We start from the raw sequence: 19,996 nt of genomic DNA on the forward strand, positions 1-19,996 counted from the left end.
AACAGCAATTTTTTTCCTAGGGATAAAAATGCTGTTCCAAAACACATACACACAACACAAACACACCAAACAAACAGCAATCCACACACATACACCTAACTCTTACACCTAAGCCTACACTAAACTATACATACACCACTAACTATCCACTTACCTTAACCCAAACCCTAACCCTAAGGTCCGTCACTATTGCACAGTCACCTCACCCACACCCTAACCCTAACTCACCTACCCCACCCTAACCCTCACATCCACATAATCGCACACTTACCTGATCTGCTCCCTAACCCTAACTCACCTAACCCACCCTAACCCTCACATTCACATAATCGCACACTTACCTGAACCCGACCTGTAACTTTCCACCACAGCACTGAAAATACCAAAGCAACAGAAACAGGCAATCAAATTCTTTCCCTAGGAAAAAAATTTGGTTTTCTGTTTCTTCAATATTTTCAACGTTCGCTGAAAACGGGTCGATATTAGAACACTTGAAATTTTGAATGTTCGGTATTCTAATATAGACCCAATGTACTGTTGATAAGATGGATAGCTGCATGGCTTACAAACAGGACATGACAATTATCACACACCAACTGGAAAGGTGAAATCCTAGGCTAAAGTCATGGTGTCCCACAGAGCTCTGTCCTAGGCCTTTACTTGTTTAGATTGTATCTTTCAGACCTTACTTTTTCATCTGAGGTGTTCCACAGTCTATATGCTGACAATCTGAAATTGGGAAAACTGATCACAAATGTTACAGACTAGGCATGTCTGCAAAATAATTTGACTAAATTGACCATTTGGGCACAGGAGAATAATATGTTGATAAATACATCAAAAACTAAGCATATGAGATTTGGGACACATAAACTGAAATGTGAATATTTAAGACAGCACACAGTGAATGAAATGGTAGACTCATTTAAGGACCTGGGTATATGGGCAGATTCAGCTATGAATTGTTCTAATCATATCAACCAACTGGCTAATGACAGTTATAGAACTATAGGTTGTATAAAAATATGTATAAAGTCTAGGAAATCAAACATAATGAAGTCATTGTTCATTAGTTACATTAGACCCAAACTTGAGTATGGAATAACAATATGGAACCACTATAGGAAAACAAGCATGATTAAACTGAAAAGACTACAGCGGAAATATACTAAGGGCATCCATAGATGTGAAAATCTAAGTTATTTTGAAAGATTAAAATATATGAACTTGTACAATGTCTCTTACAGACATTTAAGAGGAGATCTTTCTCAGGTATATAGGGCATTTAAGGACAACTACCTCTCGGAATGCTTGGGGTTATCAAAAAGTACTAGAGAATCATCAGATAACCTATGTAGAAGGTTCTATAGGAATGAGAAGTGTACTAATTGGTTCTCTGACAGAGTAGCTGATGTTTGCAACAGACTATCAAATTACATTAAAGCAAGTACTAGTTTAGATATTTTTAAGGACAGACTGGACATTTATCATGGGAACAAGTGTTTTCGTATATTAGCAAGCTAGAAGGGCATTAATGCCCATGCTTGAAATATTTGTATGTATGCATGTATGCATGTAATCTGCAGATTTGTAATGCTATGTTTTGACATTGTTTCAGATCATTGATTGAACCATGTCAATGAAAAGTGTGGAATTTTTATGTGTAAAACTCTGACTCATCATGAAGTTCTTATTCCTGCAGAAGAAAACTCCAAAGGAAATCCATGAATGTATGATGCAAACATTGAGAGACAAGTGCCCTTTTTACTCAACTATGAAGAAGCGGTGTGCAAACTTTCAGTGTGGAGATTTTTTGACAGAAGATACAGCAAAGACTGGGAGGCCTCAAAGAGTGTCATCTCCTGAAATTGATGAACATGTCCATGACCTGATTTTGGGAGATTGGCAGATATTGGATAAAACAATTGCTAAGATGCTACCAATATCCTAGTAATGTGTTGGATTTATAATCCATGAGCATCTGGGTGTGCAGGAGTTGTCAGCCATGAGAGTGCCAAAATAGCTGAATGCCCACAAAAAAAGACATTGAGAGTAAACTTCCAAGCTCATTTTGTGGCATTTTTTGTAGAGCTGGTGCAAACTTTTTGGAATGACGTGTTAATGTTGATGAAACATGGTTACAGCACAATGATCCTGAAACAAATCAGCAGTCTACGTGATGGTAGCACTCAGGTTTACCAAAGCCAAAGAGGTTCAAGACCCAAAAATCAGTAGGAAAAGTCATGGCCACAGGTTGGGATCAGGAAGGTATTGTAATGACTGACTATTTTCCAAGGGTGCAAACAGTTAATGCAGAATACTACTGTAACCTGCTGTGCCAATTAAAGGAGGTGTTGAAAGAAAAAAAAAAGGAGAGGGAAGCTGTGGAAAGGAGTTTTCTTTTTGAAAGACAATGTTCCTGTTCATAAGGCAGCAAAACAATGGATGTTTTGATGAAATTGAGGTTTGATTGCATAGACCATCCACCCAACTCACCAGATCTTGCTCCATCTGATTATTTCCTGTTTCCAAATGTTTAAAAGAGTTTGAAAGGGTGGCAGTTTTTGAGTGATTTGGAAGTAATTGCAGCAGAGGAGCAGTATTTCAGTGACCAGACTTCAGACTTTTTTTGGCAGGGTTACAGAAACTTCAGACATGATGTGCCAAGTGTGTTGATCTTCGGGGAGAATATATTGAATATCTTGTAAGTTTCATGGCTCCACATCATTCCCTTCATGGTCAAGCTTAGAACTTTGGAGCACCCCCTCATATAACACACCTTTATACGTGTTAAGGAATTTAATTAATGTAATGAGTACTTGCTCAGACATATTTACAATGGTTTTGATTAAAAATATATATTTCACAACCCATTCTTTTGCTGATTTACATAAAAAATTGCTATTACTATAATCAATATTCAGAAAATTGCAGGAAACACATACCAAAATTACCTTGTTTATCATCCATTATACCCAAATCTGTTGTTACAAACCAAACATTGGAAATTACAATTGTAATTCAGGTTCCAGGATATAAACAATTATTCAGCTGTGAGTACAAACTGCAAATTATCCAAAGCTCAAATCAAACCCTGTATTATTGGTGTGGTCACTCATACCTTAGTATGGTAATACATTGAGCCATAGAGAAAGTAACATGACAGGTGTCTTTTTGGCAATCAGTACTGTTCTGAGAGCTGACTGAAAGGCAATATCACCAGTGTCAGTTGCACTACTGATGGCATTCCAAATTAATTGTTTTAAGTTTTTGCCTTGGGAATTGAACTGTTGTTCCATGCTAGTAGTTGCGGACAGTCACCAACATACAACGCCAAGCAGTACTCAAATGCTGAAGAAAAAAAAATAAATTTCTCAAAAGTGTGGTCTTATACCATTACAATGTGGACATTAAGGATCCCTACTTTTACAATGACATCATCATGTCTAGAACTGAACTGTGAAACTATGGCATGACTATAAAACATTGGCAAGATTAACAGTGTTTGCCACATCAACACAGACGATGTAAGGCAGAGAAAGTAGAACACATATACTCAGCACTGCAATTCTAACATTTTACTTTTCACAGTAGAAGTCTGACTAAATGGGATATTTGTTACTTAAGCATGTCACAGTAAAAAAAAAAATATATATATGTGTGTGTGTATGTGTGTGTGTGTGTGTGTGTGTGTGTGTGTGTGTGTGTGTGTGTGTGTGTGTGTGTATGTGTGGGTGTGTGTGTATGTGTGTGTATGTGTATGTATGTATATATATATATATATATATATATATATATATATATATATATATATATGCATGTGTATGTGGTGTAATACAAGAGTGTGTTCTTCCTTTTTATGTGTGAGCATGTCAGTTTAGACGTATTTGCAACATAATTGCATTAAAATTTGCACTTATTTTTCACTTTTCTGTTTGTATGTTTAAGTTGCATATACTTGAAATACTGTTACATTCACTTTTTACTCAGCAGCACAGTTATCTCTTAAGCATGTTTTTATAACGGTTGTATAAAAGTCATCTCCTAAGTCATCCAATGGAATCACAAACCTTGCTATAAAACAATTCTGCCTGAGGCACCATCAGTAAATATACATCAACGTAACAAGTGTGTAAAACACATAACAAGTCATGCAGTACTGCTAATGAGTCATACTTTCTAGCCACAGTTCTGAATACTCTCCATTGTATTTCTAGGGTGTATACACTGCACTATGTATGCCCTTACACCATATTTACCTTCCCAGCACTTTCAGAAGATTGAGTGATTCAGAAATGATAATGAGCTGACACCTTATTGAATGATGTAATATGTCCAGAGGGATTAATCTACACTATTTAAATACAACCTGGATGTAATGAACATCTATCATAAAAGGGGTGAATTCTTGGATTCACCTACTACTTCAAAACGTAAGATACTGCTGTTTAACTTAAAGTTCAGTAATTGTGTTCTTTTTGGAGAACATTACTGCAGCGCCTGATAAGGTATGTTATTTTCTTTACAAGTACTATTTATAGTTATTATTTTAGTATGTTATCCTATATAACTGATATCTGCACTTTGCCTATTTGTGCTGGCATTGAAGGTTTAAGACTTGCTGTTGCAATTACCAACAGCTTATGTTGCATTTGCTTATAAAAAACATTTCCATGAGGATATGGACAGATTTCTAACGTCTCTTATCATTAGCAAGGTTGTATGCTTACCATTTATTTTTGCTGGGGTGGGAGGAATGGTTTATTTGTAGGGTTTCTTTGATTTTTATTGCATAAGTGAGCACTGCCTACAATTTATAGTGTTATTTTTGTAAGGAAAGTTTAACAGTTGCTATTACAATGACTGTTGACATGTATTATACACAAAATGCTGTGTTCTGCCACATGTCCTTAGGATTGTTAATTAGATGTCTGAATAAGGAAAGTTATTTTATTTTAAAAGTATGATTTCATAAACATGCCATTGCTAATGCTGCTGTATATTCCTGCCATTAACAAAATCCTTTTCCCTTATTCAATTTTATTATTGTCAAAGTTATGTGTTTCATGTATGTAATCATATAGACCACTTATTTGCAAGTTTTTAACAATGATGTCTGCATTCATGCAGATTTATTTTTTGCCCATTGTATAGATCATCTAGTAAACACACATGTGCTGATCTGTCTGATAGCTATTTGTTTTGTTTTACTCCAGGTGAGAGATATACAGGGAATCATCCCTGTGGAAATCACACTAAATGTATCAATATGTATAGTAGCTACAGGCACATTTCAGAGAACCACAAGTCATATTACAAGTGTCACAAACCTTAGCCTCAAGAATATTGCAGAAATTTTGCAATGCAATGCTGGCACAAGTGAGGCAGCATATTTGGTTTCCACGTACCCCAGAGGACAGAGCTATCAATATGTATTTTCTATGCCATAGCAATTTCCCTGAGTTTCTAGGGGTCATAGACTGCAAACACATGGAAATAAAACTTCCATGTGGCACACAGTGAAGGAGATACATCTACAGAAATGGCTATGACTCTATTAACTGTCAGGGTGTCTCTAATGCCCATGGCAAAAAAAAGGATATCACTCTATCAGTTGTCAGGTGGTCTATAATGCCCAAGGGATAATCTTCAATGTGTATGCAGGTAACTCTGGCAGCTTTCACAGCTCCCACATGTGGCACAGCTGTGAGCTGTATCTAAGGTTTTCTAGGGTGAGACTTCCCACAAGGGCATCAGAGTGGGAGATTCAGGTTATGAACTGTAACCAAGGCTCATGACACCCATGAGAAACCCACAAAGCAAACTTCCCTGTATCTTTGCGATGGCCACAAATGTACATTTGGTGGTAACTACTAACAAAACAACATCAGAAGAGGGTGGAAAGCATGCCTCATCTGACCATCTCTACTAACAACCGTGTGTGGTACTTCATTCTCATGATGGCTGGGAGAGGAGACGCCACCTGCTCTGCAACTGCCGGAACCTCTCTGCTCTGCTCAGACATATCACCCTGAGGCTGCCCTATGTCAGACAGCTCCATGTTATGGCCAGGTGTAAGCATATAGACTGTGTACAAACTCTTGGGAGGGGATGTGGGAGCTGCATATGTATCAGCATAACCTTTGCAACCCAGAACTGGGTCTCTTCATCACTGCCATCATTGTTAGAGACTATCAATACTCCAACATCAGGTGCAGTTTGTGATTACAGCTAAAAGGCAACAAAAAGAGAAATGCAGGAAACAACAATCAGACATACTGTATGTAATCATGAGTAATATAATAGATGCAAGTGCAAGTAAAAAAGATAGATTTAAGAACAAAAAAAAATAAAATAACTGTATATATATATATATATATATATATATATATATATATATATATATATATGTGTGTGTGTATATATATATATATATATATAAATATATATATATATATATATATATATATATATATATATATATATATATATATATATAGATAGATAGATAGATATATATATATATAGATATATATATATATCTATATATATATGTGTGTGTGTGTGTGTGTGTATACATATATATATATATATATATATATATATATATATATATATATATATATATATATATATATAAAATACAAATAAAAAGTTATGACCATATCATTTGCAGGTGGATATGTAGCCTCCATACCAGATGTGCCTAGAGAAACTAGAGATGGCTAGAAGTATTGTAAGCATTAAACGATTAGAATATGACCATGAAAAACAGCTATGCATAACTCTAAAATTCTATTTTATAAAATGTATAGATATGTAGCACATATACACAAAGATAGCTAGTTAGGTAGATGGAGGTTTGTGACATGTGTAATATGACTTCTGGTTCTCTGAAATGTGCCAGTAGCTAGTATACATATTGATACATATAGTGTTATTTCCACAGGGAGGATTCCCACAATTTCCCTTAGGCGTCAAGTGAGGGTGTCTGATGTTGACAATTATATCTAAGGTATCCCTGTCCACCCTGTAGCACTGTTAGCTCTATATTATGGAGGCCATGATAAATCAAATGTGGTCTAAGCACTCTTCTCCTTCTAGACCAAGGACTGGCAGCAGCAGAACCTTGTACTGTAGCATGTTGCACACATAGATTAATGATAGGTGCAGCAACCCCTTAACTAAGTGTCTCTGTGACTGTATTCCAAAGAGGACTGGGATTGAGGCCTAAAGTGTTCATGATTTGAAGACGTGGGTTTTATATAGACCAAACTGCTTCACCATACTGATATGCGCCATTAGCATGTAATTCATCTGCTTATGCCTTCATTAGCATATTCTGCTATTTTCCCATGCTTTGCAGCTGGGCAGAACATGCATTGCTGTTTCATGAATACCAAAGAGTCTGTTCATCGCAGCTTGTCATGCACATGAGCTTAGCATGAAGTGCAGGCAATCATGAATCCTGAACTGAAAGTTTATGGGTAAAGTAAGTGGGGGTTTGGGAAAGTAATGGCAAAATGTTTACGGAATCTAAATTTTTGCAGCATTCTGGGGTAAGAGTGTCTGTGCTAGTGTGGTTAGGGTGATGGTTAGGGTTAGGGTAGGTGAGGGCATAGTTTTAGTGTAATGTGTGCATGTGTGCATCTGTGCATGTGTTGTGTCTGTGTTGGTGTGCATGCATCCAAACTGTCTAGATTAGTGGAAGAGTTATGGAAAAGATTGTTGAATAGTAAGGTGCAACTTACAGTTAGTGGCAGGGTTAGGGTTAGTAGGTATTATTAAAGTGAAGCAGGGGGTGAAGAAAACACAATACACAAAAATATGGATTTTAAAGTGCTAATTTGCCATGATGTATTTCATTTTAGATTATCAGGTTGAATAGAAACTCATTATTTTTCATTTTGCTACCAAATTTCATTTATAAACAGTAACACTACATCATGTGTGTGTTGGCACCTTGTAGTATGGCACCAATTATCTACACTGGCAACATAAATCAATGTACTTTAACCACGATTATTAATTTGTTATAATCAGACTGTGAAAGAAAAACTTCAGTCATAATAAGATAAGAATGGGCAAAAGGACACTGTATGTTTCCTTCTGATATTGTTTTTAGTTTAAATGTTCAGTTTTTTTGATATGTTGAATTTCAGAATGTCCTCAAAGCAGTGACAAGTGGAGTACCACAGGGTTCTGTCCTGGGACCTCTCCTGTTTGGTATCTACTTCTCTGAAGTACAGGCTAACACAGAAGGCCTTTGGCTAACGAAGTTCACAGATGACATCAAACTAAGAGCCATAGTCAAGTCCCCAAATGATGTGGACATCCTACAGAAGGGCCTCGCTGAGACAGATGCCTGGTGTCAGAGCCATGGCCTCAAGCTCAAGACCAAAAAGTGCAGTGTCATCCCCTTTGGTAAAAACTCTGTACCCATAAACTACCACATAGGCAGCAATCTATTTAACACCGAATGGGTGATAAGAGACCTTGGGACCCAGGTGGACAGTAGTCCCTCCTTTGATAGTCACATTGCCACAGTAGTCAGGAAGTCCTTCTACGTGGCACACCTCATCATAAAAGGGTTCTCATCCAGGAAAAAAAAGGTCATTGTTCTCCTCTTCTCAACACTCATTAGACCCATTATTGACTACAATGCCCCTTTTGGAATGTACCTTACAAGACATCTGCAGCAGCTGGAAAGGTCACAGAAGTACCTCATAAAGAGGATTACTGGCCTCAAACAAATGCCCTACACTGACTGCCTCAAAAAACTCCAGCTTTACTCCGTAGCATATTGCCTAAGCCGAGGTGATCTCTTCTTAACATATAAAGCTATGTCAAACCCAGAGCTGTTGGACATGCTACAGCTAAAGAAATCCCAGTCCCTCCGAGCTACACACTCTAGGGACCTAAACCTTGTCACCATAATAAACAGGACATGCTGGAGGGATAGATTCCTGTCCTAGAGACTTCCCATACTCTGGAACAGGCTACCCATCTATATCAAGCAAAGTTCTTCATTAGCACTCTTCAAGAAAAAATCTTGACGAGTGGATGGGAAATAGGAAATACACCCCGGGGATCACTTCTGTGTCTCTGTTCAACAGTGGCACAGGAAAATAACTTTCTTGGGTGGCGTAAGCCAGGGAACCTTGTTGGCTAGGCTTACATAGGCCCTAGGGCTGAGAGCCTAGTACCTACCTATGAACCTATGAACCTCTATATATATATATATATATATATATATATATTTTTTTTTTTTATGAGTTGCTGGAGCTTGGCTGGATTAATGAATGAATGGATATTACAAAATTATTGTATAAATTCAACAAGTGCATTCACCCTAACTCAATTGTAGGGCTTTTTCAAGTGTAAAATCTGTGTAACTCTTCAATCAGTCGTCTTTAAATAACTTAATTTTAAAAAAAGGCAACAAAACCAGTCTGACCTAAATTTAAAGTAACCACGCACATTTTTAAAACTGTCAAGTTTAAAAACACAAATAAATTCACTTTGTTTACCAAACATTAATAAACTTGATAAAACTTTGAATCAAGTAGTATAACATAATACAAAATAACAGTTCTATCTAAAAAAGAAGAAGAAAAGGATGCCAAAAATTTTAAATACTTTAAAATTATGTAAAACAATACAATCAAAATGTTACTTTAATAATTGTTTTAGTGGTTGTTTTAAGTAATTATTTTGATAAATCTTCTGCTTTTTTAATCAAATAAGGCTTAATAGAAATATGCTCATTTAGTCCCGATGATTGAGTGGCATTCAATCTAATTTGCCAATAGGTCTCTCTACAGCATAGCCAATTCTCCCAATCTCCTCCTTTAGGGTCAATAGGTACTTCTTCAAGAATCCCAAAACGAAAGCCAGTGTGTTTAGGCTCCATTTGTAAATGTTTACTTAATGCATTATTAATATTCCCTTTTTTATGTTATATGAATGTTCATAAATTTGTTTGTTCAATGCTCTCTCTGACTTCCCTATGTAGAAACTAGGACAGTCTCTACAAAGGGCTAAGTACACAATACCCTTAGTATGACAGTTACCCTTCTTTAAGTAAATCCTACTGTTGCCATAATTTTTTAAGGTGATGGGTACTTCATCCAAAATGTATCTACAATACCCACATCTACCACACCTACTAGTTCCCTTGTCCAAAGTAGTTGTATGTCTATAATTGTTACTTTCGAACACCATTTTTAGAAGGTCATGAAGTGGATGGTGAACAAGCTTTTAAAAGAGCTATGCTCCTTCAACACAGTAACTTTACAAGGGAAGTTAAGGACCTCATTCAGAGAAATCGGAAGATGTTAAAGCACAATAAGGACTTAGTACACAAAGTAGGTGATCATCCTAACTTTGTTTATAAAACAGGAATAAATCTGAAAAGGGTGTTCGAAAGTAACAATTATAGACGTACAACTACTTTGGACAAGGGAACTAGTAAGTGTGGTAGAGGTGGGTACTGTAGATACATTTTGGATGAAGTACCCATCACCTTAAAAAATTATGGCAACAGTAGGATTTACTTAAAGAAGGGTAACTGTCATACTAAGGGTATTGCGTACTTAGCCCTGTGTAGAGACTGTCCTAGTTTCTACATAGGGAAGTCAGAGAGAGCATTGAACAAACAAATTTATGAACATTTATATAACATAAAAAAAGGGACTATTAATAATGCATTAAGTAAACATTTACAAATGGAGCCTAAACACACTGGCTTTCATTTTGGGATTCTTGAACAAATACCTATTGACCCTAAAGGGGGAGATTGGGAGAATTGGCTATGCTGTAGGGAGACCTATTGGCAAATTAGATTGAATGCCACCCACCCCCCCGGGACTAAATGAGCATATTTCTATTTAGCCTTATTTGATCAAAAAAGCAGAAGATTTATCAAAATAATTACTTAAAACAACCACTGAAACAATTATTAAAGTAACATTTTGATTGTATTGTTTAACATAATTTTAAAGTATTTAAAATTTTTGACATCCTTTTCTTCTTCTTTTTTTGATAGAACTGTTATTTTTTGTTATTTAATACTACTTGATTCAAAGTTTTATCAGGTTTATTAATGTTTGTTAAACAAAGTGAATTTATTTGTGTTTTTAAACTTGAGTTGTAAAAATGTTCGTGGTTACTTTAAATTTGGGTCAGACTGGTTTTGGCACCTTTTTTTAAAATGAAGTTATTTAAAGATGGCTGATTGAACAGTTACCCTGTTTTTACACTTGAAAAAGCCCTACAATTGAGTTAGGGTGAAAGCACTTGTGGAATTTATACAATAAACGTTTTATGGACTTGCAACCTGTGTGCTGACACGATCGTTTTATTGGATTAGTGGTTTTGTTTCTACGATCTTTCTCCACTTGTTTTTTATTACAAATACTATCTTAAACCTTTCTTGGGGACTTTTCCCTTCATTCTACTCTGAGAATAATTATTGCTCAGGGAGTTCCAATTCATCGTAAAGAGTATGTTTAAAGCCCACACAAATAAAGCAATGCATTTTATCAACGCTTGGTCTGAAGTACCCATTTCAGTGACTGGTTAGATTGCTGATTCATGATTTTGTATTTTTTTTCATCAGTCCTGCTTTATGGTACTGTTTAGACTGTAGATCAGACTATTTAGAGTAAAGAGAGAAGGCAAGGTCTTTTAAAATCTCAACTTTTCTTTACTCAGTTTATCTGGTCTCTGAGATAGTATGCCTACTGATGGGGGATGGGGCAAATCACCAACATTATGGTGTGAGTGACATAATCCCCTAAAACATGTTTTGTTTTCATATTTGATGTGATACAGAAGTGTATGATTATGCATGCTTTTTTGATGGTTTATTTATGATTTGTAAAATATTGCCAAAGTAAGACTCAGTTAATCATTAAGAACCCATTCATTTTTGCCTTTATATATTATTTTATTTCTAATAATATTATTATTTATTTGTGTATGTATTTTTGTGGTTGACTTATCACAGTGTTGTTATTGTATAGCTTCATCGCTCTGTGTTTAAATAGTCAATAAGAAGTCTTTAATTTGCATATCTACTGAATAAGTAAGAAATGTCACATAACACATTGTGCTTTGTACTAAGATGTCATCCACATTCCATGGTGATCTGTGAGACTCAACATGTATGAAGGTCCTTATGTGTCTAATGGGTATAGCCTAAGATTATACAAATATTGCAGTAAATTCATTTTAATAATGTACAACCACAGTGTAAAATTAAAGAGGAACAAGGTCTTTAGGTTCTGCTTTTTTAATGTCAGATGACATCCCGGTCAACAATAATGAGCTGTGAGGATCATAGAACCATAAACAGAATCACAGGAAATACAATGCGATTGAGTCACAAGCTCTTTTACTCCTTGCATATACTTACCGTCATGCTTTACCCTTACCCCTTCTCAAGAAAGGCAAAGCAGGTTAGTCCCAGTGGAAGTCTTTTCCAGAGTCAGGTTTAGGCATTGTGCAATAAATATGTCTCTGCAATTAATTTTATTTATGTGTTGATGGAGATTTAAGTCTCTGTTTGTGGTATTATTGAAGCTATTTGACTATCAAAGATATAGATGATCAAGGAAGACATGGTTCCAAATGGTATGGAATACAAAGCATTTGTCACCCCACAACAGCCTATATGAAACAAACTTAAGGAACACTACTTCAGGCCTTTCAAGTGGGGGATCTATGGCTTGCAATGCAAGCAGTAAAGGACCTGTTCCTCCTGATCTGCTGCATCTCAGATAATCAAATAGATCTGCTAACACTAAAAAAAACTCTTAAATATCCACTGGCAGATAAATAGAATTCAAGAAAAGGACACATTACCCGCTGCAAGCCTCATATCTCGAACAGACTTCCCCTGCAAGTTAAACATTGTTAAAACTGTAGCATGCTTCTTATCTAGCATTTGCCCATTGACTAATCTACTTTGCCATTCTTGGGAATGGGGGGGGGGGTCGTCTATAAAGGTAAGCATTAGGAAGGTGAGTGTTGTTTTTTTCCTTGATCTTAAGCTGGCCTCAGAAGCAAAAGATAATTACAAATTTCTCTTTACTTACGTAAAGAAATTATGAACTAACACCCAACATTGTTCTACCATTTTTCTTAATGCCACTATGTACTTTCATGTAATGGATATCACAAACATATTAGCAAACACATTTAGTGTCCATTTCACCCCAGCAACATCTATACAAAACCCTCATCTACCCAAGGATTTTAAGCCCCCTATCATTCCAAAAGATGACTTGTTGAAAGTTATTTCCGAATTGAAAAAAGTATGCTTTATATGGGATCTGATTACATAATAAGTTGCCTGCTGAACACAACTAAACATGCAGTAATTGATGCACTGCTACAACTATTTAAGCAGAAATTGTTCACCCATCTTTGTCTCCATGGTTTGGCACCTAGCCGTTGTGATGCCAGTTCAAATGACAACTCCACTATTAATCACAGGATTTACATACTCACCAGGTTGATGAGCTTCAATGGAATGGGCCATAACAGATCTGATAAACTACAATATAAAACAGATTATAGGACTTGAGCCAAACAGTTTGGCTTTGTTAAGGGTAGACCCTGTTTAATGAATCTATTGATTTTTTTACAAGGGTAACACATACCATGGACACTGGTCATGCTGTCCATATTGCATACCTTGATCTCCACAAGATCTTTGATTTCATACCACATACAAACATTATCAAAAAAAACTAAAAAAGCTTTAAATTGATCCCTGTGTTGTTAAATAAATCGCTAGTTAGCTGTGGGATAGACCCCACAATGTAATGATGGCAGACAAATCCTCAGACAACATGAAAGTAACCTGTGAGGAATCATAGGGATCCATGCTGACTCCTCTGCTATTCAGCATAAACTTCTCTCATATCCAAACCAAAAACAGGAAATTCTGGTTAACCAAGTTTGGAGGTGGTTGCAATCTGGGTATTGTACTTAAATCCCCTAACAATATGCACAAGCTATGAAGTGAACATAAACATGTTAATATCTGGTCCTCTGTCAATGGGCTAAAACAAAATGATAAAAAAATACATTGTTGCTTTTGCATTAAGAAAACATACCCTCCACTCAAATTATGGTACATTAATAATCCCATGCTATGAAAGACCAAAACATAACTATATAACTCCTCCTCCTTTGTTCATAATGTTGCAGCTGTGGACAAGAAATCCTTCTGTCTGGAATATCTGATCACAAAGAGTATTTCCAGTAGATCCAAAGAATTCCTTTACCCTCTGTATTCTTTGCTGATCAGGCCCATCATTAAATCCAATGCCCTTTTGGGATGCATCTTACTAAGCATTTGAAGCAGATGGAGAAAGCCCAAATGTTCCTGACACAATTATCATGGACCTAAATGACATGAGCTACCAACAGAAGCTGGAATCTTTGCCCCTTTATTCAGTGTCCTATAATCTCCTAAGGGGAAATCTGTGCCGTACCCTCTAGACCATTAAGGATCTGGCAATTCACTTTCTCTTACTTCTCCATAAATTTAACAGTACAGAGAACACTAGAACCAGAGAGCTGCACCTACTTTAGCAAATGAAGAAATCATGGTGGAGAGACTGATTTGTCATCAAATGACTTACCTTTCTTTGAAATAAACTTCCTGTACAGGTTAAGCCATGAGGCAGATGATCTTCCTTTAAAAACGAAATGGAAAATTGGATGGATGTTCAAAAATGCATCTCCCTTTTTAATTTCTCCAAATTTTGGAGGTTTCTAATATCATAACATGAATGGACCCCATTCCCAGTCAAAGTATAATTAAAGTTCATAAAATTGGTATTGCTTCACTCTTTGATGTCAGCCAGAACTGCTCTTTGCAGCACCCACAATGTGCCTAGTAATCACTTCTTCTGCAATACTTATGGAGTTACCTGTATTTGGTAGCATATCTAAATATGATTGTAGATTCTTTTTTTATAAGTCCCATTGCTCCTACTACTTTTGGGACTGTCTGGGTATCTTTCTTTCACATTGCTGTCATTTCTGCCTACAAATCCTGGTATTTTAAGACTTTCTGTCTCACTGTATGCATGACACTGTAGTTACTGGGTGTAGCAATTTCAATTATCAATGCTACTTTTGACTTTGTTTCATGGACCACTATATCTGTTTTTTTTTTTTTTTTTCACATCTGTCTTTTGAACTGTTGGTAATGGGTGATCCCATGTGATGTAGATTTCATCATTTTCTGTGATGCGTTGTGGCTCATGCTTCTGGTGTTTTTCAGCTACTTCAATATTATAATGTTTGCACAATCCGCAGTTTAACAGTCTTGAACATTATTATGCCTTTCAGTATACAGTCCTTCTGCCATTAGTACATCAAAACCAGCAACAAGGTATGCGACTGTTTCTAATTTTATTTTACAAAACCTATACTTGTCTGTTTTGCTCACATGTTCAATGGATTTTGTAAACCAATTTGTACATAGCCCACTATCTTGGGATGCCAATATTAACCTTTCATCTTTTGGTTTGAATTTTCCTCTCCTTAAACATTCCTGTGTTCAATCCTGATCAACATGAGGTTCTTCCGGGAGTGTTCTAAACTTGCAACTATATTTATGCATGTTCCACATTTCTTTCCTTCTCATCTGTTCCTTCTCCTTATATTCTTTCTTTTGTTTTTTTTGGCACATGCAGTTGCTGCCTGATTTTTATATACATGTGGTTTGATTTTCTTTCCTGCTTGATGTTGATATGCTTCTGCTAGACTAAGAATGGTGGTCATCTTAGATTTAGCCTCCTCATGTTTTAAAACTTTCACTATATTTGGGTCATGTGAGGTCTGCATATATGTATGCAGTCCCACAATTGCAATCTATACATGTAATCAGTTTCAAGTAGGCCCATACATCTTTCGGAACAGGAAATATATAATCTTGGTATCCACTGATTTTTATAAATCATTTGATGAGCATGAAGCATCCTTCTTGTTTTCCTGTCTAACCTATCCAGCACCTTTTGGGGCCAGTCAGTCAATCCAAAACTGTAAGTTAGGACAGGAAGAGTAAATATTTATAGCTTGAATTTTGTTCCTAGATGTCAATGCTGTTTTCAGGATAAATTTAAGTCAATTAAAATATTTCTTATTAAGTTTTGTTTATATTTGTTCATGTTTTATTGTTGATCCTTCATCAGTTTCCAAATATTTCTACACTCACTTTTGCTCAAGTTCTTTTATATCACATTCTTGTCCTAAACTGTTTTTTTTCTTAGTGCTGTAGTTTTCCTGCTTTAAATGTTGCATTTGGACATTTATCAAGACCAAATGACATTGTTATATCATCTGAAAAAGTTTTAACTACTTGCATTTGTGCTTTCAGTTCCTCATATGATGAGTTATACAGTTTTAAATCATCGACAAAAAGAAGATTAGTCTTTAAAGTTTGTTGCTTTTTGGGAGCCAAATTATTGTAATGACCTAACTGTTAAGCAGACAGCTTAAGGCATTAAGGGTGGGAGTAACTATGACTTTGTTAAGGTAGCCAAATGCCTCATCATCTAATTAGTGATGCTCATGAATGTATGAACGAGATTGCCGCTGTCTCTACCTACTATCTAGTGAAACCACAGCCAAGGGAAGGAGCTTGGCAGAATCAACAGGGAAAGAAGACCCTGCTGAGCTTGGCTCTAGTATTTCCCAGTATGTTTGGTCTATTGTTCCTTGAAAAAGAGGGAAGGTTTACGGATTGTTGTTTGAGAGGCATAAATAGCCATATGGCCCAGCTGCCTTGTATTGTCTTTGATTCCATTATTTTGATTAACCTGCCTTGTATGAACTGCTGTGCTTCATGATTTTTATTGACTGACAGAGAATTGCGGCTAAGTATACTTATAGGATTTTTACACTCACCAGTTGAGTTTGTAATGGTCTGGCTCCTGTCTACCTATACCCAAGTATAGCAGTTCAGCTCAGCAAAAGTTTCTAATGGCCATTCCAAAAGCACTTCTTGAGGCGTCAATAAGAACAGATTTTAATTGTCTTCCTCTGGTTCTTTCAAATTGCCTACCATCTCTGATAAGGGCATCTGAGATGGATTCCCTTCTAAAGTGACCCTAAGTTATCATCTTTCTTGGATGATCTTTTACAATTCTTTGAGAGGAACTGTAATATCCTTCAGCTTTTTAACATTTTTAGGATTTTATTATTTTAATGTATTCTTGGTTTTAGGACATATTTTGAAAATTCAGGAAAAAGATGTGACGTACCACCAAGGCTGTTGTGAGACAAACACATCACATTAAAAAAACAAATTCTTTAATGTAAACAGTAAAAATTCAGGTAGTATAAAAAAATTTCTAGGGTGGATAAGCAGTTTTGGTAGAAACCTTCTTCAGATCATCACCCATTAACCAGTGTATTTCCTTAAAAAGAGGATAGATAGCCAATCAGCAGAAATCCAGGAAGAAGCTGGACCGATAAGCTGATCATACTGAACCAACCATTTAGCATATCAAAATGACCAATAGGAGACTGTCAGAAACTATTTCTTCCAATAAGAGGCATACCAGTCTCAAAGCCATTCATAATACCAGTTTCTAATCACAAAAGAAGAAGGACCAATCAGCAAAATTTCAGCAATAAGCTAAACCAATGAATTAGTCATACTGAACCAACCTATTAGCACATTAAAAAGACCAATAGGAGACTATCAGAAACAGTTTCTTCCAATCAGAAGCATGCCAGTGTCAAAAAACATTTATAATAGCAAATTCTAATCAGAGAAAAAGAAAGACCAATCATCTTGAACTAGGAAGCTTATTTACCAATGCTTATAGCACGTGGTATTACCAAGCGTTCTCCCATCCAAGCACTAACCAGGCCTGACTCTGCTTAGCTTCTAAGATTGGGAGTCAGAAGAAAGGAATGACCAATTAATATTAGAAAGCTTATCTTCCAATGGAAGTTAAAGCATGACTATACATAGTCAGAGGAGGAAAGCAACAATCAAAACACAAACTGAAAGTTAAACACCCAAAGAAGGAAAGGGGAACCAAAGGGCAGAATACAGTGCCATGTTGACTTAGTTACAAGGACTCCTAAGAAAGGCAAGATAACAGAGTACATAACCCGTATTTACTAAAGTCAGTTAGCATGTTTCATTAGATCAAATGCATTTCTTGGCAAGGCCTCTTGCTTTTAAAATGGGCTTAAGGGGGATAACACCATTGAGATCAGGTGGACGATCGGCTCTGAGTTCCATAATCCATTTAGTTTCTTGTAGTGCAGTGGTATTATGTATATCACCCCTTCTCAAATTCTCTCTTAACATGCTTATGGCCATAAATTGAAACCAATATGTTTTATTGTTTTTAATATGCCCATATAAAGCATTATTCTCAACGCTATTGTGAATATCAGATAGACAGTGTAGAATCCGTTCTTTAAAAGATCTGTTGGTTTTTCCTACATTGTAGGCTGGACAAGACATGCAAGTGGCTATATCAATAATGTTGGCACTCCTACAAGTAGCTCTTTCATGAAAAAAGTATTTGAGTCCTGTCACTGGATGTACAAAAACATTTTTGTTGCAAATATATGGGCAAGCCTTACAAAAGCCACATCTCCATGTCTTTTTCCGTACAACAGAAGAATCACATGGATTTTGTCTGCTATCAAAGCTATCGTTTTGACAAAGCAGCCTTTTTAATTTTTTTCTGTTCTTATAAGAGAAACTGGGGGAATCACCCACTATGTTCCTAATGTTTGGATCAGAAGTCAGAACCGGCCAATACTTCTTGATTATCCCACATACATGAGCATTATCAGAGCTATAGTTAGAATACATCTCAATCGATTAGTTCATTGTCTAGGCGCAATCATTGAGCTATTAGAATCTTGTGAGTAATGAGGGTGTCCTCTACTCTTCCTTATTTCCATTACTTCATCACGTTCCGTGTATATCTTATTATTTTTGTAACCTCTTTTTGTGAAAGCGGACATTAATTTCTTCTGTTCATCCAAATAATCATCAGTTTGTGTGCACAATTTGAACACTTGCGTTACCTGGTTCTTGTCAAAGTTGTGGAAGATGTGCCTTGGGTGCATGCTTGTCTGGTATAATATATGATTACGCCATGTGGGTTTTCTAAAAATGCTGGTGTCTATTCCTTTTGTGGTATCCAAGGTCAATCTTACATCCAGAAAGTCTATGGTTCTAGCTGACACTTTCAGTTCAAACTCAAGGAAGTCACTGGTATTTTCAAAGTAACCAACAAATTTACGTAAACTACATTTGTCTCCTTCCCAGACAATAAAGATGTCATCCACAAAATGGTTATAAGAGACCAGCTGTATGTTCCATGTATTGTTTGGGACTATTACCCATTCATTTTCCCATTGCGCTAAGACAAGTTTGGAATAGCTATTAGCACATCTGCATAAATGAAAATGTTATTCTCAAGCACTTACTCTAGTAGGCTACAGAATAGAGAGCTGTCAACATCATTTGCTCAGCCAAATTTTCTAATACATTCAATGCCAAAATCATTCGGTATTACAGTGAAGAGGCTGCAAATGTCCATGGTCACAAGTAATAGGACTTCATAATTAGTTCTAGTGCCTATCTTCTCATAAAGGCGGTTGAGAAACTGAGGTGTATCATGCAGAACTGTTCTAGCTTTGGATAGCAGTTGCTTCAATTTGTCCTCCACAAGGATAGAGAGGATAGGTGGATCTTGTTCATTCTTATGCACCTTGGGTAGACTCTATTTTTTTATATCACGGTGTGTACACTTTTTATCTCCACTGTGTGTGTGTGTGTGTGTGTGTGTGTGTGTGTGTGTGTATATATATATATATATATATATATATATATATATATATATATAGATATATATATATATATATATATTTTTTTTTTGTGTTTGTGTGTGTGTCATAAGGTAAACTACCCAGAAAAATCAAAATAAAAATT

Source organism: Protopterus annectens, chromosome 2.part0 (assembly GCF_019279795.1).
Source record: "Protopterus annectens isolate FY-2018-M chromosome 2.part0, PAN1.0, whole genome shotgun sequence".
Lineage (NCBI taxonomy): Eukaryota > Metazoa > Chordata > Ceratodontiformes > Protopteridae > Protopterus > Protopterus annectens.